The sequence below is a fragment of the Dreissena polymorpha genome, chromosome 9 (assembly GCF_020536995.1).
Source record: "Dreissena polymorpha isolate Duluth1 chromosome 9, UMN_Dpol_1.0, whole genome shotgun sequence".
In the NCBI taxonomy this organism is placed as follows: Eukaryota; Metazoa; Mollusca; class Bivalvia; order Myida; family Dreissenidae; genus Dreissena; species Dreissena polymorpha.
Genome location: NC_068363.1, coordinates 32,080,786 through 32,093,855, shown reverse-complemented (window position 1 = coordinate 32,093,855; position 13,070 = coordinate 32,080,786).

The following is a 13,070-nucleotide window of genomic DNA, read 5'->3' as shown; positions in this document are numbered from 1 at the left end:
CATTGACATTTAATACGAGTACTCACAATGCACCATTTTGCTTACATTTAAAACAACTCTTGTTAAATGCTTATAACAAAACAATTACACGTATGTGCACTTTGATATTCCGCTCTTCCTTTAATTTATCTTAATTAATTGTATTCACCATTATTTGTTCAAAAACGTTTGAATCGAATGCTAAACAGTCTGAATTTCTGACCAATGTTTTAGGAAATCACATAACGCGTCGGAGCGATTTGTTTTATTCCAATCTTTCAAATTATACATGCCAAACACACATTCCAAAAAACGTTTTGGAATCTTTCTTCGAAGCTTTAAAATATTTAATTGTTATATAAAAATACACGTCCAAAATGTAGTGTTGTTCCTTAAATCCGGAAGGTCTTGCTTAAACTAGTGTTTTTCGTCACAAACAATTACGTCATACGAGAAATGTCATATATTGCGTAACCAATTGAATAGAAATAAAAGCACTGACAGCGGATTCGGACATAAATTTAAGTGAAGGTATGGGACAGCAATAAACTGTAAACGATAACACACGGCAGTATCCTAGTTTAATACAGGCCCTCGGAAAAAAGGCCATTTGTCCGTTATGTCGGCAGTTACACCATATATATATATATATATATATATATTTATATATATAAATATTTATATTTAATATATATATATATATATATATATATATATAATTTATATATATAGTGTAACTGTGCGTGTCTTGAGATATATCAAGTTATAGGATAGTTATTTACCAGAACAAACAACATAAACATCTAATAAATTATAAATTACGATTCTATCACATTATATACTATCACATGCTTGAATACCTTTAATCCTCACATAATTAGTTAACATTTATATTTTTAGATATAAAAAAATTTGAGATACAGCCTGCCATGGCATTCTTGAAACATAAGCAAGACATGTAGAATAATAATACATGTGAATAATCATATTTATTTTAATTTTATTCCGATTTGTATTTAGTCAAAACTTACAATAAATGATTGAGTCATCTCACATATGTCCCTTAAAAACATAATATAGGTCGCGTTTGTTTTAGATAATAGTTAGATATGCTAACCTAACAACATTTTTTCGAATAAGACTTCGGTGTTTCAAACATTGACATGTCCGGTATAAATAAGAAATCGGTAGTTGTAAAGGGGAATAATAAGACACCAACGATTAATAAATCTGCTTCCAATCTGCTAGAAACGTACTGTCAGTGCTTATAACACTTTGTGTATAAGGAATATATGTATATTATTGTCAGTTGTGTAAACATATGTTGTTGAATTCAACCAATTTGTTTGTTGAATGATCCTAGTGATGCCTTTTGTCATTGCCTTATTTTGTTTATTTCAACTTGATAGATAACAATTATCGTATCTTATATTGACCTTGTTTATAAATGCGAACAATAATCAATATTTTTGCAAAATAAGCTCCTTTTCCGAGCAGTTGTAAAACAACTTCTTAAGATGTCAATGTATATTATTAGGATTAAATATAAACAGCTTAATCTATGATAACGCACTTGTTAACGTTTTTTATCTTAACATTTTAGACGTGCGCGAAATCTTCAAACCTTTCTTAACACAACAGGAAGTTTGCAATTAAACTGGTTTAAATTAGTCATAAGTTAATACATTTCAAAAGTGTATCAGAAAGCCGGAAGATAAAATGTATATGTAAAAATTATCAAGATCGAAATAATATAACGTGTAAACTAGTTTTTATTTAAATACATGCAACAATACGTGTAATTTTACGTAATATAAGCAAAATTACGGCTCCCTCCGATAGGTGCAATACGGCGATATGAGTATGAAAATGGATGATGCTTTTTTTCTAATTATTTAAAATTAAGAACGATATCTAATGAATAACTCTTATTGCTGAAATTTTCCGAGGAAATATTATGTTGTTATTATATTAAAACGGTACATTTTTCAATTACACTCTTTGTAATAATCTTCGCCAAATCTGAGTTGTCAGCGCTCAAAAAAACAATTATATGCTTTGCTTTGACACCATCAAGGCGGTGACCTCAGTCATGCTTTATGCTATATAAAACTTTCTTGATCTTCATATACAGATCCTCGCAGTGATGGTGAGCATGATCATCCGTTAATACAACTGAAATCTTTAAAATTAAAAATTAAATTCAATATTCACATTCCGTTAACACATTTATGCCTTAGCGTCTAGAAGACGAAAAGTCTTGGCAAACAGCGTAGACCCTGATGAGACGCCGCTGTTAGCTTAAAGGGATTTCTGTAAGAATATTCTAAATACAAAAACATATACACGACATCCCGAATTTTGGAAATAGATTGATCCAATTCAGAAGGATGGGACAGTCCACTAGGCATAAATGGGTAAAACACAAGTATTCCAATGCAGGGCACTGCAATATTTAGCACCTTACGTTATGGTTGTGCTTTACAGATCGATTGATTTCACTTGAACACAAATACTACCGCGTGTTTCTATTTATAGCAATGTATATAATTGTATCATACAATGCCGTATTTTATATGAGCATATACTACTAATATATTTCTGTGTTATATGTTTGAAATTGTGTTCATTTTAATTTATATTGTCGTTATGTACTATTTATGACAATCTTTGAATAAGAAGTATTTTAGATAAACTTCATCGCCATGTTTGATCAACATTAACGGTAGGATTGTTGAATACAAAAAGTTGCCTTTCTCATTATATTATCGAAATTCGCAACAGCAATAGATAGTTTGAAACATAGTGTTCAGTACATTAAACATATGATTGAACCCACATTTCTCGAAACCAAGTACACATGGTGATATTTCTAACGATAGAGCAATCAATGTATTTATGTTATTTTAATGTTTATGCATATGTGACATATTACATATTGCATAATCGACATGAGAGAATAATCATTCGGTCATTATACATTTGAAAGGACATATATATTTTTTATCTATTAAATAAAAATATGTGTTAGTTATTGATTATACAATTAGACAGCAATATAATAATTAGACAGAGTATAGAACAATGTTGAGGGACACAATACTTCAGTAATTACAGTATGCACTTTTCAAGATATAACACGTTTTCACATAGAAAGATACTATTCTTATATTTAACGATTTTATTACGAAACAATATTTAGCGAAATCGTGAAATGGATGGCATCTAGGTGAACACGTATAATTTACGTAAATTTTACGAAACAACTGTGATAACTTATTATCCTAATCAACTTACTTTTATGTAGGAATTATACATGTTTTTTGTATATTACACATGCATCGCAAGTTACAAATTTATGCTGAATTGGGTAAAAATGATACGTTCATTTAAGTAGTTGGAAACCCAATTGCGGGGGATGCCGGTAATTTAGAAAAAAAAATCTGTACCGTGAACATTTTAACACAATTTCGTTTTTTATATAGCTGGTTAACGTGTAGTACCGGGATCGAAATGTCAACCTTTCAGCATAAACATCAGTTGGTAATATGTAGAGAATACTAGGTTAGTGTTGAATACACACAAGTTAAGTAAGCGAAGCTTAGAAAACCAAAAAGACGAGCCTTGTTTTTCTTTTCCGGAAAATGTACGGATATATTATCATTTTACCGGGTATTCTATTTATCAATGGGTAAAATGTTATATGATGAGGGGAAAGTGCTAAGATCAGACAAGTGTATTTGAGATGTAGAGAAAAATAAAATAATAAAAACAACATCAGTCTTGGTGAATGGGTTTCCTTGCCGAGCGAAATAAACGTATTCGCCTTCAACACTTACCTGGTATTAAAATTATCAAATCATTTTGACTGCAATACGTAAGCTAAAAATGGATGCAAAAAAATAATTAAACACATCAAATGACACAAGGGGTATACACGTCAGGAAACCACCTGTTTATCGTGTAAACAAAGTTGAATACACCAATATTTATCATGACGGTGTGATCTTTGGTCAAAGCAGACAGGAAGATCATAATAATTTAATTACGTTGCTATGCCGTTCAGATCAATATTCAAATGATTAATTGTGTTGTGATAATATTTATTTTATCATAATCAATGAACACTATTGACTAAATTAATGGACATTGACACACGCATCATTTTGTTTATTCGATTTAAATATAAGTTTTGCGTTATACTTTGGCGTTGTGTGATCGTTCATAAATAACATATCTTAGTTCGTGTTTCGAAAGGTAAGTGTGAAATATTTGTTTTCTAACAATTAAACTTGTGTGTAGCATGTTGCTTTGGGTACAATCACTTTATTACGTTTTAAGGCCCCGTTTAAGAACTTCTAATTTAGACGCGTTTGTCATTATTTCACGTTAGTCATAACTAAGAAAAATTGTCGGCCGATTATGTCTGGAGATGATGAAATTGTTCAACATGGAACACATAAGAGATGTATTTCAAAGCAAACAACCCGTTCAATATGGATGCATATGAATCCGCCATACGAATGTGGTGATTCAAACGTATGAGCATTTTGCGTTTGTTTGGTAGAACGATAAGTTCATAAGACCAGACATACTGCTTTATCTCCATATTGTTCATTTGATAGAGAAATACAAATCGTACTCGATTTATCAAAAGTAATGGGGTTATTACAAATCCCGCTTTCGGTTCATGTCTCGAAGGACATCTTAAAATGTCTGGATACATAAAATAAAAAAAAACATATAATGTTAACGTCGATCGGACGTATAGGGTTAGTGTTTAAGAATGTTATTTCCATATTATGTTAATTAGCAGCTCACTTCGTTTGCAAGAACCAAATTCACTTTAAGACGAATCAACAATGACATTTGGAACACGGACTAAATATACACCCGTACAGATCCTCAAGGTCTTCATAAATGTGTACATTTAATATCTTGCTGCACATTTAAAAACGAATATATATATAAATTTGTTTAATTGTTTTTCAAATTAACATGCGGATAGTTTTACTTGTGAATTTTTTAACAGACTAATGCTTAATATTCGATTCAAATTATCTCGTTGAAGTTTATGTTAGTTATGCAAAAATATCCTGGCTATTGCAGCGTTTTGATCAATGTTGTTAAAAACGTATTTCGAACAAAACTTAACAAGTGCCAACTGTTTGCTCATTGCTGAATTAGTTTGTTATGTTTTTTAGCGAGAAAGAGATATTAACTACGTCCACTTTGCATGAAAAATATGCGAGACCATGACGATGCATTGATTGCTTGACTTCATTTAGGCGGAATTATGTATTTATATGTAAAAGCTTCATCATTTTATAGTATGTTGTTTTATTGACGTAACGTTGTCTGGTTTTATATCAGTGCAGATTCGGGAACACGTCTTTAGTCTTTGCCTAATTTACGTACATTTAAAATTATGTTGACAAAGTAGCTGCAAAGGAACTATGCCGGAAATAAAGCAGTTAATAGTTCATGGTAAAATTTGGTGTATGCATTAATGTCCACATAAAATAATTCACCAATGTGATTTGGGTTTTCAAGTAGCAGACATAATATTTCGAAAATGCAAGTTCGCGTTCGTGACCTAATACTGTACATAATAAGTCTTCCACGTCTTTTCACTTATGATAACATAATAAAATTAATTCATTATGTGATCTTAATGCATACATGTAAAGTTGCGTGATATAGTTTGGTTGTAAATACCCGTACTTCCACTCAATGTTATGTCATCGCTTCAAACAAGCATCGCACCTGCAAAAATATTGTTCAACACTAGAATATGCCGTTATACGATAACGAATACCCCGAACGATAACACAATAACATCAGGAACATGGGACAATTTTCAACATCAATATACATGCTTATCAGACAACATGCTTTGACATTTACATCAAGTACAACTTCAGCTACACCGTTCGCAGACAAGCCTTATTATAAAATGCGGTCCTTTATTTATTACAAGGAACACAAAGCCAAATAGTGAGATACAAAACAAATGAACCAGACAAGGCATACGCCCATATAATCACGTAAACATAACAAAGCACATACATGAATACAATTGGACTCAACAGCTTAGAACGGTCGATGCAAAAGCATTCGGGATCTACAGTTGTTAAAGAACTCGAATCCTAAACTGTGTCCCAGAATAATTCATGATACATTTAAGAGTATATAACAATAACTTCATAGCATGAAAATTAAAAGTGTATATTGTATCTTTGTGTTAACTATTATAATGCAATAAACACATTTCAACGTATCATGTTGCACTGTACATGTACTAACGGATAATAATTAACAAGTGACAAAAATGCACATATGTAATGTCCCTGTTTTAAAAAGTATATTTTCAAAACGATAACGTTTTAAAAAAACTGAAGAAGTGTTGCCTCCTCAGAAATTAATGTATTAACCAAATATCCGTAAAGCTAATTATTAAAACTGTCTAACTTTAATTTATTTATTGGTAATGCGTGTGAACATCTTGTTACAAAGATGGATTATCACTTACTACATTATTAAATGTACATCGGTTCTTTACGGGACATTTATTGTATGTGTAGGACATTCATATTTGACAGGTGCGTGCACTATATAGTTTCAGAGCAACTGCGTTCTGGATAATAGAAGGATTGCTTTTTAAGGTGAGTATGCTTTACATAAGACGACACACGAACATAAACACGAGGTAAATTGCTTAGAAAACAATGTTGATGTGTGTGATGTTTAATATCACACACAAAAGCTATTAGTGCAACATAGACGGCAATACATTGAACAAAAAATGCACGATGACACATTTTCTGAGCATACAATTTTAAAAGCAATACTTTTTCTATTAGCGACTTTATACATCTGAATAAAAAAACGTTGTATTAGAATTGTGCTTCCGGCATCAAGAGGCGTTTGGTACAAATACGAGAGTAAATGTTAAGTGTCTGTTTACGAAGTTGAATTTAGATTCCAGTATTTTTGGCTTTTTCGAGTTAGCCACAAGAGTATTGACAGGCCGTGTCTGCCTTGATAATATACAATTTAACAACATCGAACTCAGGAGAGAATTATTTTTAAGCACAAGCCTCGAAAAATGATCGAACGATTTCGAAGTTATCATTTGTTTTGAGTTGCTTAAACCCTTGGGACTAAGAGTTATTGTATAAGATTAGCTTAAACAATATGTTAATATGACTAGGCAAACCGCTTATCTCTAAAATGTAAATATGATACAGCAATACAAATGTTCTCTTTAAAGCTTTTGTAATGGAGTGCAGCCGAGCATATTTTATCGTCCTGTCTCTGAGGTCATCTGGAAATGTCTAGAGAAATTGAAGCGTAATTGTTTTCCCCCACAATAAGCCATCGATTCTCCGTTACATGTATTGCCAATACTATGTATTACATTAATTAAAGAGACAATCCCGATATATCCCTTGACATATACAGACAAGGGTAGACAAACTTGAACACACATGCAACCTGGTCAACCTCGTTGATCTCAATAGTTTTTTATGTTGTTTTCAATCTTGATTGTGCAGGATGTCGTTGTTTATTTTTTATATTAAGGTTTACTACAATGTGTAGTAATAACATATTCTAGAACATATATGTTTGAAAAGCATTTACACAAACAGAAAGTCTACCCACTGTATCCTTTGACGATACATTATAGATACATGTGCACTATATTGTCAAGGAGGATCAACGTATTGACCCCCGAGTTGACCAACTACAGGGTCCGATTTTTGTATTTCAGGGAGAAAACTAATTGATGTATCCTATTTGCCCAAATGAGATTAGTCAAACACTTTCCATTGCTTACATGAAGCTATTGCTTTCAAGATAATACATTCATGCCATTTAAAATAGATATCCGTTCTAAGAATAAATGCCATATACGTAAATGCCAAACATTGCAGTACATAACAGAGATGATAAGCTTAACTTTTTTTTAAATTAATATTCTCATTTAGATCGCATGGTCGCTCATAGTATATAGTGAAAAGTTTCTTATAACAAACACGTATGGATTCATGTGATACTTTTGCGATTTTCTCAAGGGACGTTTGCTTGAGATTCAAGTCAAGCTATCTGCCGTTTCTCTTCTTATAGAAAATTCTTAAGTCCCAGAGATATGTTGACGATTGGATCAATATTGTCGTGACTTATCCCGCACAATTACGGACAAAAGCGCAATGTTTGCAAAATTGCTATGTCCTGTATACATATTTAATTGCTCGTTTAACATGGAGATTAACTACGTCCTCGCTGTATATGGGAGAAAATAACTGTGCATTCACCTGAAGGCTTGAATATGTCTGATGTTTTTTTTAAATCATTATAATTCGTAGCGTGCAATCATGCAATTATGTCTAGTGTAATATTTTGTTTATATTGTTAGTTTGTGTTCTATGTAGGTTAGGCGATACGCAAAAAAAACTTCAGCTAGTGTGTACATGAAAGTACCCTACCTTAAAACGTCCATATATACGTTGTTCACTATGATTAAAAATAATTAATTATATTCATTAAAATAAACATTTTATTACATGAACAATGTATCTGTAATCATCAGTTGCATATCATGTTGATTCGCCATTATAAATAAATATTAAATGTACAACGAATACAACTGAAAGCATCAAATACATCATTGTAGTATCATCAGAAGATTGTTATGAATAATACAATGTAAACATAAGAAAACATATATTTCAGGAAAATTATGTATGCTGCTACCTATTAAAGATGAATTACAAATTACTACTACGTATACTATGTATTAAGTGTGAAGGTAAGCTTATCTTAACACAAGTGCAAACACTTAATGCTTTGAATAGACCACTTACATAATACATTGCATAGTTAGTATGAACACTTTTAACTTCATTTACTGAATCCAACATATTTTGAATGACGTTTAGCCAACTCGTAAGCAGCTGATCTATACTGTATCATCGCATGTGTACCCGAAATTGGTTAAACGAAATAAAATGTGATGATGCAATGTGTGACTTTTAAATCGTATGTACTTACAACTCACAATAAATATTTGTCAAAGTCATACCATGAGCTTATATCAGCGATATTGAAAGTAAAATAAATCTTAGAATAAAAGCAACATATATTATTTAAAATTGAATTGAGACTATTCTCGCAACATGTCTGAAAGATGAGAAAGGCGCTTATGTACTTGAACATGCACGGCCTGGAATTCATTATATGCCAGCATCCATTCAATCAGGGAAAATTAAATGTAACTTGTTTGCTAAAAGGCAATGGCAATAATTTATTTCAATTCAGTCTACTTCGTCAAATGTAGCTGAGATGAATATTGAAAGTGATTACAATATGAACAAACTTAAAGCAATTTTACATCACTCTCGAAAGCTACAGCTAAACATGTAGTGGGTACATTACAGTAATTTTGTATACCATTTCTCATGAAAAGAATGTATTCATATTTGAAAAGCTTGTTTAAGCATTTATTAATAATATTTCCATTTTCATTTTTCGTTTGTAATTCTATGTCGTAACTTGTCGTAAGTGTTTCTAGTGAAGTATAATTATATTTACAGTTATTTTTAAAAAGTGTACGTGTCATTTCAGACTCGTTTCCGATCATTGCTTATACATTTTAAAACTTGTTTTCTACTACAAAGTGATTATGTTTGTTTATTTTTACAATTGCCTTTACTTTGTTTTCATTTAGAACAAAGCGTTATCTCTTCAATACTCTAACAGCATGAAAAGGTCTACAAAGAGATGGGTACGTTTAAGTGAACAAGCGTATTAACTGTTTGTTTTAGATGTGAATCAACTGAATATATTGTTCTGTTTTCTTTCTTACAAAATGACAACACGAAGCTAGAGTTTAGGTTTAAGGGTAACATTCAGCCTTTATCGTTCGTTAAACGTACTAATGTGCTCAGAACCATTGTAGAATGTGTTAAAAATGAGTGCACGGTAAAATGTGTGTTTAATTGTTTAAATTATTGAAAACTGTGTGCACATTTCAATTCAATGCTTGAAATAGTGTCTATATGTGTGTCTATTTAAGCAAGGATAAAACTGAAAAAATGTTTCAATGTTATCAACCACGTCAATAACTTTATTATAGGTCTACCACACAGCCACAGTGGAAATGGGCGTTAATATGACTGCATCATATACTGAATACATGCAGTTCGCTAGTCTTATAAGCCTGTACATATATTACTGAAAACACCTTGACTTTATCCGATACATGTTTTCATTTTAATTAGATAAACAGTACTTCGTGTTTGGTTTGCTTGGCGTAAGTTACAATCTCATTGACTAAATATCGACATCAAATAGTATACTTTTGAATCATACAGCAGTCTCCGTTAACTCCAAAACAATTTATGTGACTGGCCTTAAAAGTAAGGTAACTTACATTTCATGAACAAGTAGTAAACATAGTAATATCCAGATGTGGCATATATGAATTACTTATTCTCACATAATGTATGTTTGCTAACAGCCTTAGTTGTCTGGACATTTGCTAATAAGATATACACCTTTGCATTTATACTACAACTAGCCATAGTAGTAGCAGTAGTAGTAGTAGTAGTAGTGGTATTAGTAGCAGTAGTAGTAGTAGTAGTAGTAGTAGTAGTAGTAGTAGTAGTAGTAGTAGTAGTAGTAGTAGTAGTAGTAGTAGTAGTAGTAGTAGTAGTAGTAGTAGTAGTAGTAGTAGTAGTAGTAGTAGTAGTAGTAGTAGTAGTAGTAGTAGTAGTAGTAGAAGTAGTTGTTAGTAGTTGTAGTAAAAGTAGTAGTAGTAGTAGTAGTAGTAGTAGTAGTAGTAGTAGTAGTAGTAGTAGTAGTAGAAGAAGAAGTATTTTTTATATATTGGTACTTGATATTATTTTTTTGTAATATTTTTACAGTCGAAAGAATACATACATATACGGTATGAATGTGTGCAGTTACATATTTCCTGTGTTTTGGCAGCAGATGTAATGGCTGTTTTGGGTTTCAAACTTATTGCAGAAAAACAATCAACACATCAATATTACAATGAACATTTCGGAATCTGTTTAAGTTGTACAATCTTTCTACTGCGATAGTATCACTTCGGTTGGACAAATAGTTTGCGTAAAGTCGTTTGCATTCGTTTTGAGCAATTTTTAAAAAGCTTGATTGAGCGGCATCTCAACACATTTGCCAACTGTATATATATTGATCAGAAAGCATAAGGTTTTATTAACTGTTCACATATCAACATTAATATAGTGTGATCCAGCCAGGAAGACACTATCAAACACGTACATAAAATACTAAAATGTCTCAGTAGAAAAAAATTAATGTCATATATGTATGTTTTGTAAATTTGCATTATAGAAAATATACATGCGCAACAATCCACACAAAACTACGGTGCTCATGTAGTGGCCGATACAATCATATTTTGCACCTAAAAGACATAGTTGGTTCATGTATTCCGAGTTAAATCCGGTAGTGGCATTGTTAAAAATAAAATATTAACGAATTGGTTTGCACGCCTTGTCAGAAATATGTGAGCCTTACGTTATCGAATAATATGTATTTCGTTAACTAATTCAGGATGCTCAGAAGCAAACTGTGTTTTGTATAACAACTAGTACACATTGATCCCTTTTTTAACTGAAGCATGACCTAAAAGCTCGATCTAAGCAGATACTTATGTAGAAATATTACTTTTAAAGTGTTACAGATGCATAACGTTGGATAAATGGTCCAATAATGAGTTCGACTTATAAATATCATCTAAAATCAGTTACCACTTAAAATCAACAATCCGTGCATACAAATTGATAGACGTTATTAAAGTTGGCATGTACTAGTTCATGAACAAGCTTAATAGTGCTTAGCTGTTGTGAGCAATCTTCATTATTTCATTTTTGGCACAAACCCGTACCAAATGCAACTATAATTTAATTACTCGGCTTTGCTATACTGCGTGCATTTAATTTTATGTTTTGCACCCAAGTACTTATAATTTAAATGCATGATTGATTGCTCGATCTCATCTTTAATCTATATCGGCACCTGTTTCAAATCATAGCAACGTTCATTACATTTCATTTTCGAACACGTTGACCTGTTATTACACAACGAACTGAAAAAATGGTTGATCAACTATCGCTATAAGACATCGATCTTTAATACTTTGTAAACATGATTTTCACAAGACATTTATTATTTCAAGCATGCACATGTGTCTCCAATATTCTATGAACGCAAATCATTTACATGAAGAAAACAACGCGCATGTCTTGGTTGTAATAATAATATTTATGTTTATATTATTATCATCATTCTTCTTCTTCTTCTTCTTCTTCTTATTATTATTATTATTGTTGTTGTTATTAATATTAATTTATAATTATAAATTGTACTATTGGTATAATAATAGTAGTAATAGTAGAAGTAGGAGAAGTATATAACAGCTACTCATAATACTTCTAACATTAAGATAAATAATAATAGCATATGCAGCCGCTTAACATCAATATACTAATTGAAAACCCCCAACAATTATATGTTCTTTGTTGAGTTGCTATATTATGCTCACTAATTCCAAGTACTAAGATTCAATAAATTTACTGTGTTACATTAAACATGAGCTGATGAGCTGGTCTATGAGCTGATGAAGCTATTGCTATCAAGATGGTCATATCGCTTATGGCCGTACACATTAAAACTATTTTATTCTACGACCTCTGAGACAATACTCAGCATTCAAACTGTTATCACTCAAAAGACGATTGCTCTAATGAAGGAGAAGACAGTGCCAATACGTTTGAAACTACAATAAATCATGGGAATGTTCCATCTCACTATATTAATTTTATTGGAAATAATTCTTATGTTGATGAATTCCTATATGCAAATACAGATGATACCGCAATGACATTTAAAAGGTTAGGAATATCATAGTTGGTGTGTCATTAGATTTTATGCAATATAATTTTTTTTCTTAATACAATTCATCTAGTCCGCAGCAATTTACGTCGGGTATAGTCCCGCTATTATTACATAACCCCAACAAGAAGCACTAATTTATAGAC